Source organism: Mya arenaria, chromosome 16, assembly GCF_026914265.1.
Source record: "Mya arenaria isolate MELC-2E11 chromosome 16, ASM2691426v1".
Classification (NCBI taxonomy): domain Eukaryota; kingdom Metazoa; phylum Mollusca; class Bivalvia; order Myida; family Myidae; genus Mya; species Mya arenaria.
Genome location: NC_069137.1, coordinates 32478911 through 32491419, shown reverse-complemented (window position 1 = coordinate 32491419; position 12509 = coordinate 32478911). Strand labels below are relative to the sequence as shown.

At 35.0% G+C, this 12509-nt stretch overlaps 2 long non-coding RNA genes across 4 annotated transcripts; one reads left to right on the top strand and one right to left on the bottom strand.

Moving 5' to 3' along the window:
• Positions 1-4576: 4576 nt before the first annotated feature.
• Positions 4577-7763, bottom strand: LOC128222466 (uncharacterized). The gene is made up of 4 exons (XR_008259146.1): positions 7625-7763; positions 5745-5878; positions 5068-5165; positions 4577-4790 (listed from the first exon to the last, which is right to left on the bottom strand). It is a non-coding gene; the product is annotated as an uncharacterized LOC128222466 (long non-coding RNA).
• On the top strand, positions 4883-11878 carry LOC128222467 (uncharacterized). Of its 3 annotated transcripts, none has more exons than XR_008259148.1 (4): positions 4883-5146; positions 8384-8496; positions 8731-8788; positions 9168-11878. It is a non-coding gene; the product is annotated as an uncharacterized LOC128222467 (long non-coding RNA). The 3 variants fall into 3 exon arrangements; XR_008259149.1 differs by lacking the exon at positions 4883-5146 and adding an exon at positions 7764-7841 and having other exon boundaries at positions 8731-8792; XR_008259147.1 differs by lacking the exon at positions 4883-5146 and adding an exon at positions 7766-7841.
• Positions 11879-12509: the final 631 nt, after the last annotated feature.

Below are 12509 nucleotides of genomic sequence, written 5' to 3'. Positions count from 1 at the left end.
TTTACTCACAGTCTCCAATGGGCAAAACCCAAAGGTCTAATCTCCTCTGCAGGTTCAACAACATTCTTAATGGATAGGGATCTAAAAATATTATCATTCAACTGTGGGGGTCTTTCATCTAGTAAACATTCAGAGTTAAAACATCTAACAGATATAAATAGTATTGATATATTGTGCATTCAAGAAACTAAATTTAAGGGGAATACATCAAAATCAATCCCAGGCTATTATACAGAGTTTACAAATCATACAAACTTAAATGATAATGTAGCCGGTGGGTTAGCAATTTATATAAAGCACAATATCCAATACCAAACTCTTTCAATCACTGTTCCGTTAAAAATTGATGGCGGCACAGCCATAGAGGCACTGGCAATTATTGTTTACCCAACAAAGCACCAACCCTTTGTTCTTATAAATGTCTACTCTCGGGGCTGTAACATTCAGGCTCTTACTACACTCGAGAGTAATATACGGAGTAAAACAAATATAATGAAACTGGTATACACTGGGGACTTCAATGCACATCACCCAGTGTGGGGCTGCTCCAAAGTCTGTAAATATGGTGAGGACGTCTGTACTTGGATGGAAGACTCAAACTTGGTAGTCCTGAATGATGGTGCACCTGTAATGTTCATGGAATCATGTAGTCCGGAGCCCGGAAAATAATCATTTCTGTTTTAGTGAATTTTATAGAGTATTTGATTTTCGCTTTATCGCTATGAGTTCTTTATGATGATTTCGTGTATTTTATACTTATGTTATGGTTTTAGTATTAAATGTCTAAATTTAGCTAGTAAATGATTAATTAATACGAATAAGTTGTATTCTTAATAGTTTTCTACGTTTTCGTATGTTTGATAAACTTGACACCCCTACTCTGTAACGCTAGTTATATATAATGGTTTCACCCTTAGAGCTTGTTAAGAATGGACCATTCCATTCTGGTCACGTGATGTGAGGGTATATAAGAAGCGAAATGCATAGAATTAGTTAGTTCGTGTCTCGACGCCGATGTGAAAACATCAAGTAAATAATATATAGGGAAGCTTTGAAGTATCTTTTTGTACTGTTTAGGGCGGGTTCTGAACTATTGGAGGCTAGGAGAATTAAAGTGAAGCATTGCGCTACAGCTTCTAGTTTCCAGGTTCGGACATCCGTGGGGTTTCTTTTTGGCCTCTTAGTAAGCCTGGATCATTGCGATACAGACGGAACAGGGTCAATGGTTTGATTCCCCGTAAAAGCTATGCATTTAGGACTGTGGGTTTCGCTGATATATTGTGATTGGTTTATAAGCGTTTTGTATGCTGGTCCTGTTTGAAGTTATAGCATAGGTGTTGTAGTGTTTCTGTTTGTGCGTTTTTTGGTTTTGGCATAATTAAACATTGATTTTTGAACCATTATAATTATTTCTCCAATCATTGGTTTTGTAAGCAATCATTGTTAATCACTTGTATATATTATTAATTTCATACTTAATTTTTGGGACAATGCAGTCCGAGAATAGGTTTATAGTTTAATTTAAGGAAGCGTGTCCGAGCTAGCTAGGGAAGAAACGTTACACACCCACCAGGTTTGATGCACAAGGTAATTCCACGTGCATTGACCTCACCATAGTCAGTGTCTGTTTGGCAGGTGTCGCGTCATGGGGGGTCCTAGACGACACTCTTGGGTCGGATCACTTTCCTTGCCTTATAGTCCTCCACAATGTTAATATTGGAGGGTCAAATTCACATGAGACTTGCCAACCATCCTTCAACTTTAAAAAGGCTGATTGGTGTGAATTCACAAGATTGTGTCTGGGACTCTCTCTCTCTGACTTTGATCTGGAAGAGCTGGAACATTTTAATCGGCAGTTGACTGATAAAATCCTATCCATAGCTGAGAGTTGTATTCCCTCCTCTTCCGGTAAGCGGCCCAAACGTCAAACGGTCCCATGGTGGATGGACGAATGCTCCAAGGCTGTACAGGGTAGAAAAAGGCATTAAATAACCTAAAAAGAAATCCCTCACCTGGGGTGCGTTTCAGAGACGATCGTTAAGGCGAATGTAGCTGATTTTGGTAGTACGACCAAAAATACCGATCGGCACCGTTTCAGAGACGCAACGTGCACCTGTTTTATCGTTAATTTTGCTCGTAAACCTACGACCGGTAAGAGGCACTCGTTAACTTAACGATCAAGATGGCGGATGAAGATTTTCCGTAAACACTAATGATCATAACATTATTTGCTCAAAGATCATAATGTTTATAAACTGTTGTCTGCAGCTTAAACTCTTAGAAAGGAGGTTAAAAACGACGTTCATGGCTGCTTACAGTGTTGACAATGTTGCGGAAAATCAACTCCAACATTCAGGCATATGAAGATTTCAATACTTTGATTCAAGCATGCTTGCTTTTGCCAATGTTTTAGCCAACCATATGGTGATTTCACTGAAAGATTAGTTCTGGGCGATGAAAAATAGCCTCTACAGTGGTTGAAGAATGTCAAGCTCAATGTTTGAGCTCACCATTAATAATTATTTTGTTGTGACAGACTGTCATTGAGTGATGTTAAAAAAGACTAATGCTTTAGATAACCATATACGTTTTAACAGCATTTAAAAACCCAAATTTATGATAACTGCCACTCGGAAGAAAATTATTATCACTTAATTGTGATGAGAGTGGGTTTGTTTGCTTGTCTGTATGGGAAGTGTTTTAAAGTACTATGGGAAGGATCTATGCATTATTTGATCAGTCATTTGTAACCACGGTCCCCCCAGGTCTGGGGATAGTCGGGAAATTGGCCGTGTTTTAACTTTTAAGGTAGCTCCGCAGTGCCAAGTGAATGTGTTATGCACCAGTCAGTTGTATCCACAGCCCCACCAGGTCAGGTGGTATACTGGAAATGGGTCGTGTTTTTACTTCTATGTGGCCCCGCAGTGCCGGAGGAATGCAGTGGTTTTGTCTGCACCATAAAAGGTGGAATTTGGCCTATCCTAGGGTCCCAGGGGTGCGGGGCGTGGGCATTTGGCGGGGATTTCACTGAAGTTAATGATAAAGATAGTTTATATTGAAAGCAACACTATATAATCAACATGTTTATACAAAATATGTATATACATCGAAAAAACTTACTCCCATAAGAATATAAAGGTAAAGGATTTTGTTGGTTAAAAGTTTTAAATAAACAAATGTAAATGTTACAGATGGGGTCAAGTGCAAACATGCTGATTGATTTTAATTTTATTATTAGTCCTCAAATATCGGCAAATGGTAAATGCAGTGCCAGGGTGAATGCCGTGGTTTTGTCTTCGTGCTAAACATAGTGGCGAATGGGCCTTTAACCTAGTGTCCCCAGGGTTCAGGGCATTTGGCGGGGATTTTACATCAGTTCATCCCCACAGGGCGGGAATTTGCACCCAGGGTTGGCTGGACCGAAAGTCAGTCCCCACTATTCCCCGGACCTGGGGGGCGGCGTGGTTACAATTGACTGATGCATAACATACACTGGGAGTGTGAAGAAACACCTAAAGGAGAATGTCAGGACACTTTGTCTGCCGGGCATAAGTGTGGCCAACAAAAGTTTTTTCTGAACAGCAGAAACATTCGAAACCACCTAAGGGCTAGAAAGAACATGGACCAGTCGCCTAATGATCTGGAGAATGTAGAAACATATGCTAGAAAGAAACTGGAAATGAAATTTGTCAAACAAAGGACAATATATCAAAAATAACAAATTTACAAAGAGAATGATAGAATGGAAGGTATAAATAAAAGGTTACAGCTTTGACAGGAATTTTATGTTGATGTCGGTAGTAATCATGTTGGCAGTGAAAATTAGTTTTCCTACCAATTATGTAATGTACTATCTGCATTGATGATTCACCAGACAAGAAACTGTGAAGCTCGATGAAGTGGATGAAGAGGAAAATAACAACAAAGGAATGGAATTAAAGAATATAATTCAAATAGAAGTATTCACACTAGCTTCGTTGTTCAGATGTCCTTGCTACCTTACATGTATGGTATCGTAATCACATATTGTAAGAGGTAAAATGTATTATTAGCCGGATATTTTCCCAACTTCACTCATATGAGGAGCAGGCTTCAATGATATGAAGCATAATCAAGCATACCAATGTATCATTATCATAATGATACATTGGTATGCTTGATTATGCTTCATATCATTTGATACTTTTCAGAAATATTCTGTTTTATAATGATTTGTTTTAAAACCAACATACATACATAATATTGTATTTTCAGATAAATGTTTAACTACTGAGAAATAGCAGCCATCATTTCATTTCACATACATGATACATATTTCTCTTGAATTGTTATTTTTTTGTTTAATAAAGTTAAAATTTCAGAAGCATCAGAAATTCATGTTTCTGATACAAACATAGCAAATGAAGTATCTGCTACATAAGTATGGAAATAAGGTGACCCGGATGGACATTTAACTTTCAAGACTATAAAAAAATCTCTAGTTTAAATCCAGATTCTGTTAATATTTCCATTGTCTTTATTTTTCAGAGGTTTTAATCCATACTGACATAGCAATTGCAAATTAAAAAGATAAATGTAATAATTGATACTTTTATTGGAACATATTTTTACATATATATGCATATATATATAAATCATTCTTCAGGTTTATTGATTTTCTTTAGGAATTAAATCATGCAGAAAGAGTCTTTTTTATTTCAAAGTATTTCACACAAATAATCAAGTGTTTCTAATGTTCTTTCAGGAGGAGCTATAGCCATGCCCTGGAAGTCCTGATGCTTTCTGGTATCCTGAAACACAAACAAAAGAAGATATAAAGAAAAATACTACAAATTTCCATTAGTTTGGCAGTTTTGGTCCATTCATGTATACTTAAGTATATACTGTCCATTTTGGTTGTTTTTGCATTGTGACATGTAAAATAAAATCTCAATGAGATTTATGTCTAATTTGTTAATGAAAATGTTCTTGAAAAGCACTGTAATTTCTCTATCAAAAAACATTTTTGCTAATTTTTGTTCAAAACTAAATTTTTAATATATATATGCCAATCATGATGTACAATACCTGACTGAAACTATTTTCTGTAATTCAGAAAGTCAACGTCTGCAACTTGCCAATGTGCTCTTATCTGACAATATCATCGGTGAGTTGGAACAAACATTCTGTAAATATAGAGCAGAACATGACTTGCATGTGGCTATATTTCATGCTTGGAAGATAACAACTTTTGTAACTGATCACTTCAAGGTTATTATGCTCATTTATTTTTTGACTGACACTCTTTAAAATGCAAACATTTCTTTCACAAATACATGGATGAATAGTATAAACCTTTGGCCATACTGTAGACGAATGAGCCATTACAGAATGCGATAAGGGCCCTGAATGATTACACATTAATGACTAAGGAAGCACTCAAAAGACATGTCAAAAGTCAAATGAAATGTCAATAATTATTAAAGCTAGTAATATTAATGTTGATAATAGAATCTTTATGGAACATAAATAAAGAAAAAGTTAATGATGCATTAAGGTATTATCAAACAATCAGGTCTTTTTAAAAAGCCACTTGCAATGCTTTAAGGATGAGAGCCATGGTTGCTATAGAAATATGAGAATAGTTAAAGTATTAAATCTTCAAAAATTGTAACAATTATCTCCAACGCCCAAAGTTGCACAATGTCACTTGCACATCTGCATACTATTTTTTCAAACAGCAACCTAGCAGCCATTTAACATACCTGAGTAAACTAGTTTCTGCACTGCTGAGTCTCCAACTATTTCCCAAAACTCAGAACATGACATTGTTGGTGACATCATGAAGTATGATATTGTATAACATCTAGCCATTTCTCATTACTAGGAACTGTACAATCTGTAATAAAATCAAGTAAATCAAATATTGCACTTAAATATATCACCATTCAGAACATAAAAGTAAGAAAAATACAGAAAAATAGTATTATTGACCGGCTAATGATCATCACTCAGAACGTAAAATTCATAAATAACAAAAAAACATTATTAATGACTGTCTTTTGTTTATAACTCAGAAAGTTAAAGTAAAAAACGACAAAAAATAGTAATATTGACTGGCTAATGATCATCACTCAGAACGTAAAAGTCAAAAACGACAAAAAATAGTAATATCGACTGGCTAATGATCATCAGTCAGAACGTAAAAGTCAAAAACGACAAAAAATAGTAATATCGACTGGCTAATGATCATCACTCAGAACGTAAAAGTCAAAAATGACAAAAAATAGTAATATCGACTGGCCAATGATCATCACTCAGAACATAAAAGTCAAAAACGACAAAAACTAGTAATATCGACCGGCTAATGATCATCACTCAGAACATAAAAGAAGGAAAAGACAGAAAAATAGTAATATTAACTGGCTGTTGATCATCACTCAGAACGTAAAAGTCAAAAACAACAAAAAATAGTAATATTAACCAGCTATTGATCATCATTCAGAATGTTTAAGTCAAAAACGACAAAAAATAGTAATATTAACTGGCTAATGATCATCACTCAGAACGAGAAAGTCAAAAACGACAAAAAATAGTACTATTAACCGGCTATTGATCATCACTCAGAATGTAAAAGTCAAAAACGACAAAAAATAGTAATATCGACCGGCTATTGATCATCACTCAGAACGTAAAAGTAGGAAAAGACAGAAAAATAGTAATATTGACCGGCTATTGATCATCACTCAGAACGTAAAAGAAGGAAACGACAGAAAAATAGTAATATCGACTGGCTATTGATCATCACTCAGAACGTAAAAGTCAAAAACGACAAAAAATAGTAATATCGACTGGCTATTGATCATCACTCAGAACGTAAAAGAAGGAAAAGACAGAAAAATAGTAATATTAACTGGCTGTTGATCATCACTCAGAACGTAGAAGAAGGAAACGACAGAAAAATAGTAATATTAACCAGCTATTGATCATCATTCAGAATGTTTAAGTCAAAAACGACAAAAAATAGTAATATTAACTGGCTAATGATCATCACTCAGAACGAGAAAGTCAAAAACGACAAAAAATAGTAATATTAACCAGCTATTGATCGTCATTCAGAACGTTAAAAGTCAAAAACGACAAAAAATAGTAATATTAACTGGCTAATGATCATCACTCAGAACGAGACAGTTAAAAACGACAAAAAATAGTAATATTAACTGGCTAATGATCATCACTCAGAATGTAAAAGTCAAAAACGACAAAAAATGGTAATATCGACCGGCTGTTGATCATCACTCAGAACGTAAAAGTAGGAAAAGACAGAAAAATAGTAATATTGACCGGCTATTGATCATCACTCAGAACGTAAAAGAAGGAAACGACAGAAAAATAGTAATATCGACTGGCTATTGATCATCACTCAGAACGTAAAAGAAGGAAACGACAGAAAAAATAATAATATCGACTGGCTATTGATCATCACTCAGAACGTAAAAGAAGGAAACGACAGAAAAATAGTAATATCGACTGGCTATTGATCATCACTCAGAACGTAAAAGAAGGAAACGACAGAAAAATAGTTACCAAGTTAAAAAACAAAATATGTAATCCAGTTACTCAGTATCTTATTTGTTAAACTTACCTGGTACATAAAAGATTTTCTTGCACATCCAAGGAATGAAAAGAAACATTTTTCGTACATGTTTAGATTTATGGTGGCAGACAACAATTTTAATTGTATTTCCATCTGTATGATCTTTGCTTGGAATTTTCAAACTATGTCTAAAAATAGCTGGAGACAGTACGAAAATGTTCTACTTCCGCCGTTCTGTCAAAAAAGGATTTTAACTGTAGAAGATGTAAGCATTTTGTTATATTTAGTTAATGTGCTGATACTGTATTGTGTACATCTAAAACATGGAATATGATGTGAATTTGATTTGGTTTCATTGCTGTTTAATATGTCATGTAAAACATTTTCTTGAAATTCTTCTATTTCGGATGGTTTTTAATTCGGATAAATAAATGCCTGTATATACATTTTGTTGTAATATTACCAGTCTTTGTGGCATGAGTCAATGAATTATTAAACAGTGTAACCATTTTATCATGTCATGATATAACATAATTATTTTTCTTATTTTTACACATCTAAAACTGATGCTAAATGTAAATATATTGTAGTGTAAGTGTAAACAACACTGTCACAACAAATAAGTTGATTATTGGCTACTATAATACCATGGACACTATCAGGTGACAATGTAATCATTTTAGTTCACCTTTACTTGTAATTGAACTTGTTTTAGTAAGGTATCATATGGTATATGTATAACTTTGTAGTATATGTACATATGATGAGAGCATTCAACTGACAAAGGTTAAATCTTGTCTTTTTCAGTCATACCATTTGATGCCAAGTGTACAATAAGAACTGAAATGAAAATTGACAACAGAAGTGTCATGGTCTTGGTGGAATATGCTATGCTCTTCATTGACCTCTGTCTAATAATGGTATGGAAAATGGAATTAAATTCTAATCTTGGTTCAATAAATAATAATAGAGGTATATTCAACATATGAACACATTGTCATAAGGACTAAATAAATGTAGAAACTAAACTGCAAAACCATATTATGTACCTGCAGTTAATGCACAGGCTATGTACAGATGCTTATTGATATTCTATGTTTTCATTTTTTTAGATTTTTTGCTTGTTAAATATTTGTTTTATTTAATTATTTCAGGCTGGTGATAGAAAACTATCAGGAATGCTTTAAGCTGGCAATGGAGGGAAATGTAGAAGTAGGTAGGAAATGATAAAATGCAATAGGATGTAAACCAATTTTATGAATAATACAATTAGATGAATTTTATATTGATACAATGTTGGGCGTCTTACTTTGAGCAGTTAACTGGTATAACAGAATTGTTATTTAACTTAAATGAACATTAAATGAGAAATAAAATGTGACCAGAATGGTGTTTTTCATGTTTTCTTAAATACCCTACTTATTTATTTTTAAAAAGACAATAATTTTCATAAACTATGCAAACTATTTCAGTTGAAAAATGGTAATGTAAATTATGTGTTACTTGAAGTTTAACAATTAAAAGGCGTTTTCATAAATGTATTATATTGTGCTGTATTAAACAATATTTTATAACTTTTTGTCTTTTTCAGGACACTGAGAAATCACAAGGTTTCAAACATCTAGAATATGCTCACAGTCAGTCTTCAAGATACTCACTTTAATGGTTCCAGTGTGTTTTAGGAGACTTTGTCAGAACAGTACTTTATACCTACATACACTGGAGATATCAGACCAAGCAGATAACTACAGATATATTGACACAGAACATGAAATTAATTGCATATCCCACACAACATAAGACTTTAAACTGTTAAATAGGCAGTGAGGCATTTGTGTGTAACGTTCATTATTTGAAATGAAAAAGTTTGACTTTGCATTTAAAAGCCATTAGCATTAGATTTTCCAAATATATATATGTTTATACAGTTTCAACTGTGATGTATATCCAGTTGTACATGTTTCCTCTAAGGATTTAAACACTTGAATGATATAGGAAAATTTAAATGATACATTTATTCAAACTTATGATAATATATAAAACACACAATACCGTGGTTGATCATGTAAACCTTCATACTATATTTTTATAGAAATTAAGTGAATCTTTTGATATTTCTGAATACATTTATTTTTACTTTGACTGGCTCATGTATAAACACAGAATGCTACATAAAGTGTATACTCCAGTCTATATCATAACATAATTGAAATAGATAATAGATAATATTTGCATGAAACTCTGAACACTTAACCACTATGGCAATCTGCACCAGTTAAGATACTTTTTGTTGAATAATGTGTTTTGATGAGACAAGCTTGTAAAATAGCTGTATTTCTGTCATTTTGTGTATTTGAAGCATGTCTGCAAATGTAGATTTTATCATGTATTTTGAATGGATCTGAAATACTGTTTATTATGCCCCCCTTCGAAGAAGAGGGGTATATTGCTTTGCACAGGCATGTCGGTATGTCGGTCGGTCGGTCGGTCGGTCGGTCGGTCGGTCCGTCGCTAGACCAATGCTTGTCCGAGTGATAACTCAAGAATCCCTGGACGTATGGTCATCAAACTTCACATGAAGGTTGGGGCTGACCATTAGATGACCCCAATTGATTTTGGGGGTCATCGGGTCAAAGGTCAAGGTCACAGTGACCTTTAATGGTAAAATAATTTTAAAGCTTGTCCGAGTGATAACTCAACAATGCCTGCACCCATGGCCCTCAAACTTGGCATGGAGGTTGGGCCTGACCAGTAGTTGACCCCTATTGTTTTTGGGGGTCATCAGGCCAAAGGTCAAGGTCACAGTGACCTTGAATGGTAAAAGGTTGTCCGAGTGATAACGTGACAATGCCTGCACCCATGGCCCTCAAACTTAACATGGAGGTTGGGCCTGACCAGAAGTTGACCCCTATTGTTTTTGGGGGTCATCAGGCCAAAGGTCAAGGTCACAGTGACCTTGAATGGTAAAAGGTTGTCCAAGTGATAACGTGACAATGCCTGCACCCATGGCCCTCAATCTTGACTTGGAGGTTGGGCCTGACCAGTAGTTGACCCCTATTGATTTTAGGGGTCAAAGGTCAAGGTCACAGTGACCTTGAAAGCAAACTCGACAATTCTTGGACCTATGGTCATCAAACTTGACATGAAGGTTGGGCCTGCCCAGTAGATGACCCCTATCAACTTTGGGGCTCATCAGGCCAAGGTCAATGTCACAGTAACCTTTAACGCAAAAAGTTAACAAATCTTCCCCCACTGATTTCTCAACAATGCCTGAACCTATGATCATTAAACTTGACATGGATGTTAAGCCTGACCAGTAGATCACCCTTATTGATTTTAGGATTCATAGAGCCAAAGGTCAAGGTCACAGTGATTTTGAATGGTAAAAGGTTGTCAGAGTGATAACTCAGCAATGCCTGAACCCATGGCCTTCAAACTTGACTTGGAGTTGCATCTGACTTGTAGAATACCCCTTATGATTTAAGGGGTCATCAGGTCAAAGGTCAAGGTCACAGTGACCTTGAACAAAAAAAACTTGTCTTGTGATAGCTTGACAATGCCTGCACCCATGGCCCTCAAACTTGACATTTAGGTTTCTGGTGACCAGCTGGTGACTCTGGATTTTGAGTTCATAGAATCAAAGGTCATGACGGTCATAACACACTTTATCCTCACACTTTAATGGTCATAATCTTAAAACAGCAACAAATCAGCTGTCATTTCGGTCCATGCATATTTCATTCAATTGTCCATTTAATCCTGACAACATGGCGCATAGGGGGGGCATAATGTTTGACAAACATCTCTTGTTTAACTGTTATTACAACGATTGACACATTAAAGATGGATTTATGAATTGTCTTCATACAAAAAATCCAACCAGTCAAAATTGTATTTTCGAACTGTTTCCCAATACAATAAACTCTCAGTCACAGTTTTGATGCATAAACGTATGAACTTTACTCGTTATTTGAACTAAGGTCGTATGAACTTTACTCGTTATTTGAACTAAGGTCGGTTGTTGGTGATTGGAATCAGTCATCATCATCATCATCATCATCATCATCAACATCATCCTACACAGCCACCACAACCACCACCACCACCAACTTCACCACCTTCATCATCATCCACATCATCAATCATCAGCAACATCTACGCATCATCATCTCGACATGATCATTGTCGTCATCGTCACATCATAATAAGTATCCTTGCCGTCGTTGCATCATCATTATTATTATCATCATGTTAGTCGTCGTCGTCGGATTATCATTATAATAATCATAATATTCGTCTTCGTCGTCGCCGCATTATCACTATCGTCGTCATCGCATCATCATTATAGTGTCGTTGTCGCATTATTATTAAATCATCATTGCCGTTGTCGTCGCATCATCGTGACTGTCATCATTAGCACCATGCTGCACGTTTGCATTTACTTTACAGAACATTCATAATAAGCATATTATAATATTTCACTTATCAAAGACGAATTTAAAGTAAAATCACCAGTCTCAAAAAAACAATGTATTTTGTTGTTGTCCAATTTTCATAATAATTACACAAATTTTAAAGGGCGCGTCGGAACCCGCCACTGCCTCCATCACAAAAAATCCCGGATGATGATGTACTTAAGATACAATTGTAACATAAATAGCAGACGGTTAATCAGAATAGAGACCACGACTTGTATCATTTGTGTCAATTATTATAAAAAGGAGAGTTACATTAATTGATTCCCTTCAAGAGATTATTATTATTATTATTATTATTATTATTATTATTATTATTATTTTTATTAATATTGTTATTACTATAATTATCATTCATAAAAAAGACAGGTGCGCTCATCAGATTAATATGACGTAACGTCATTTCACTTCAGACTGGGTCACTCGCTTTAACGCTGTGCTTTATCGTTATTTTTTAC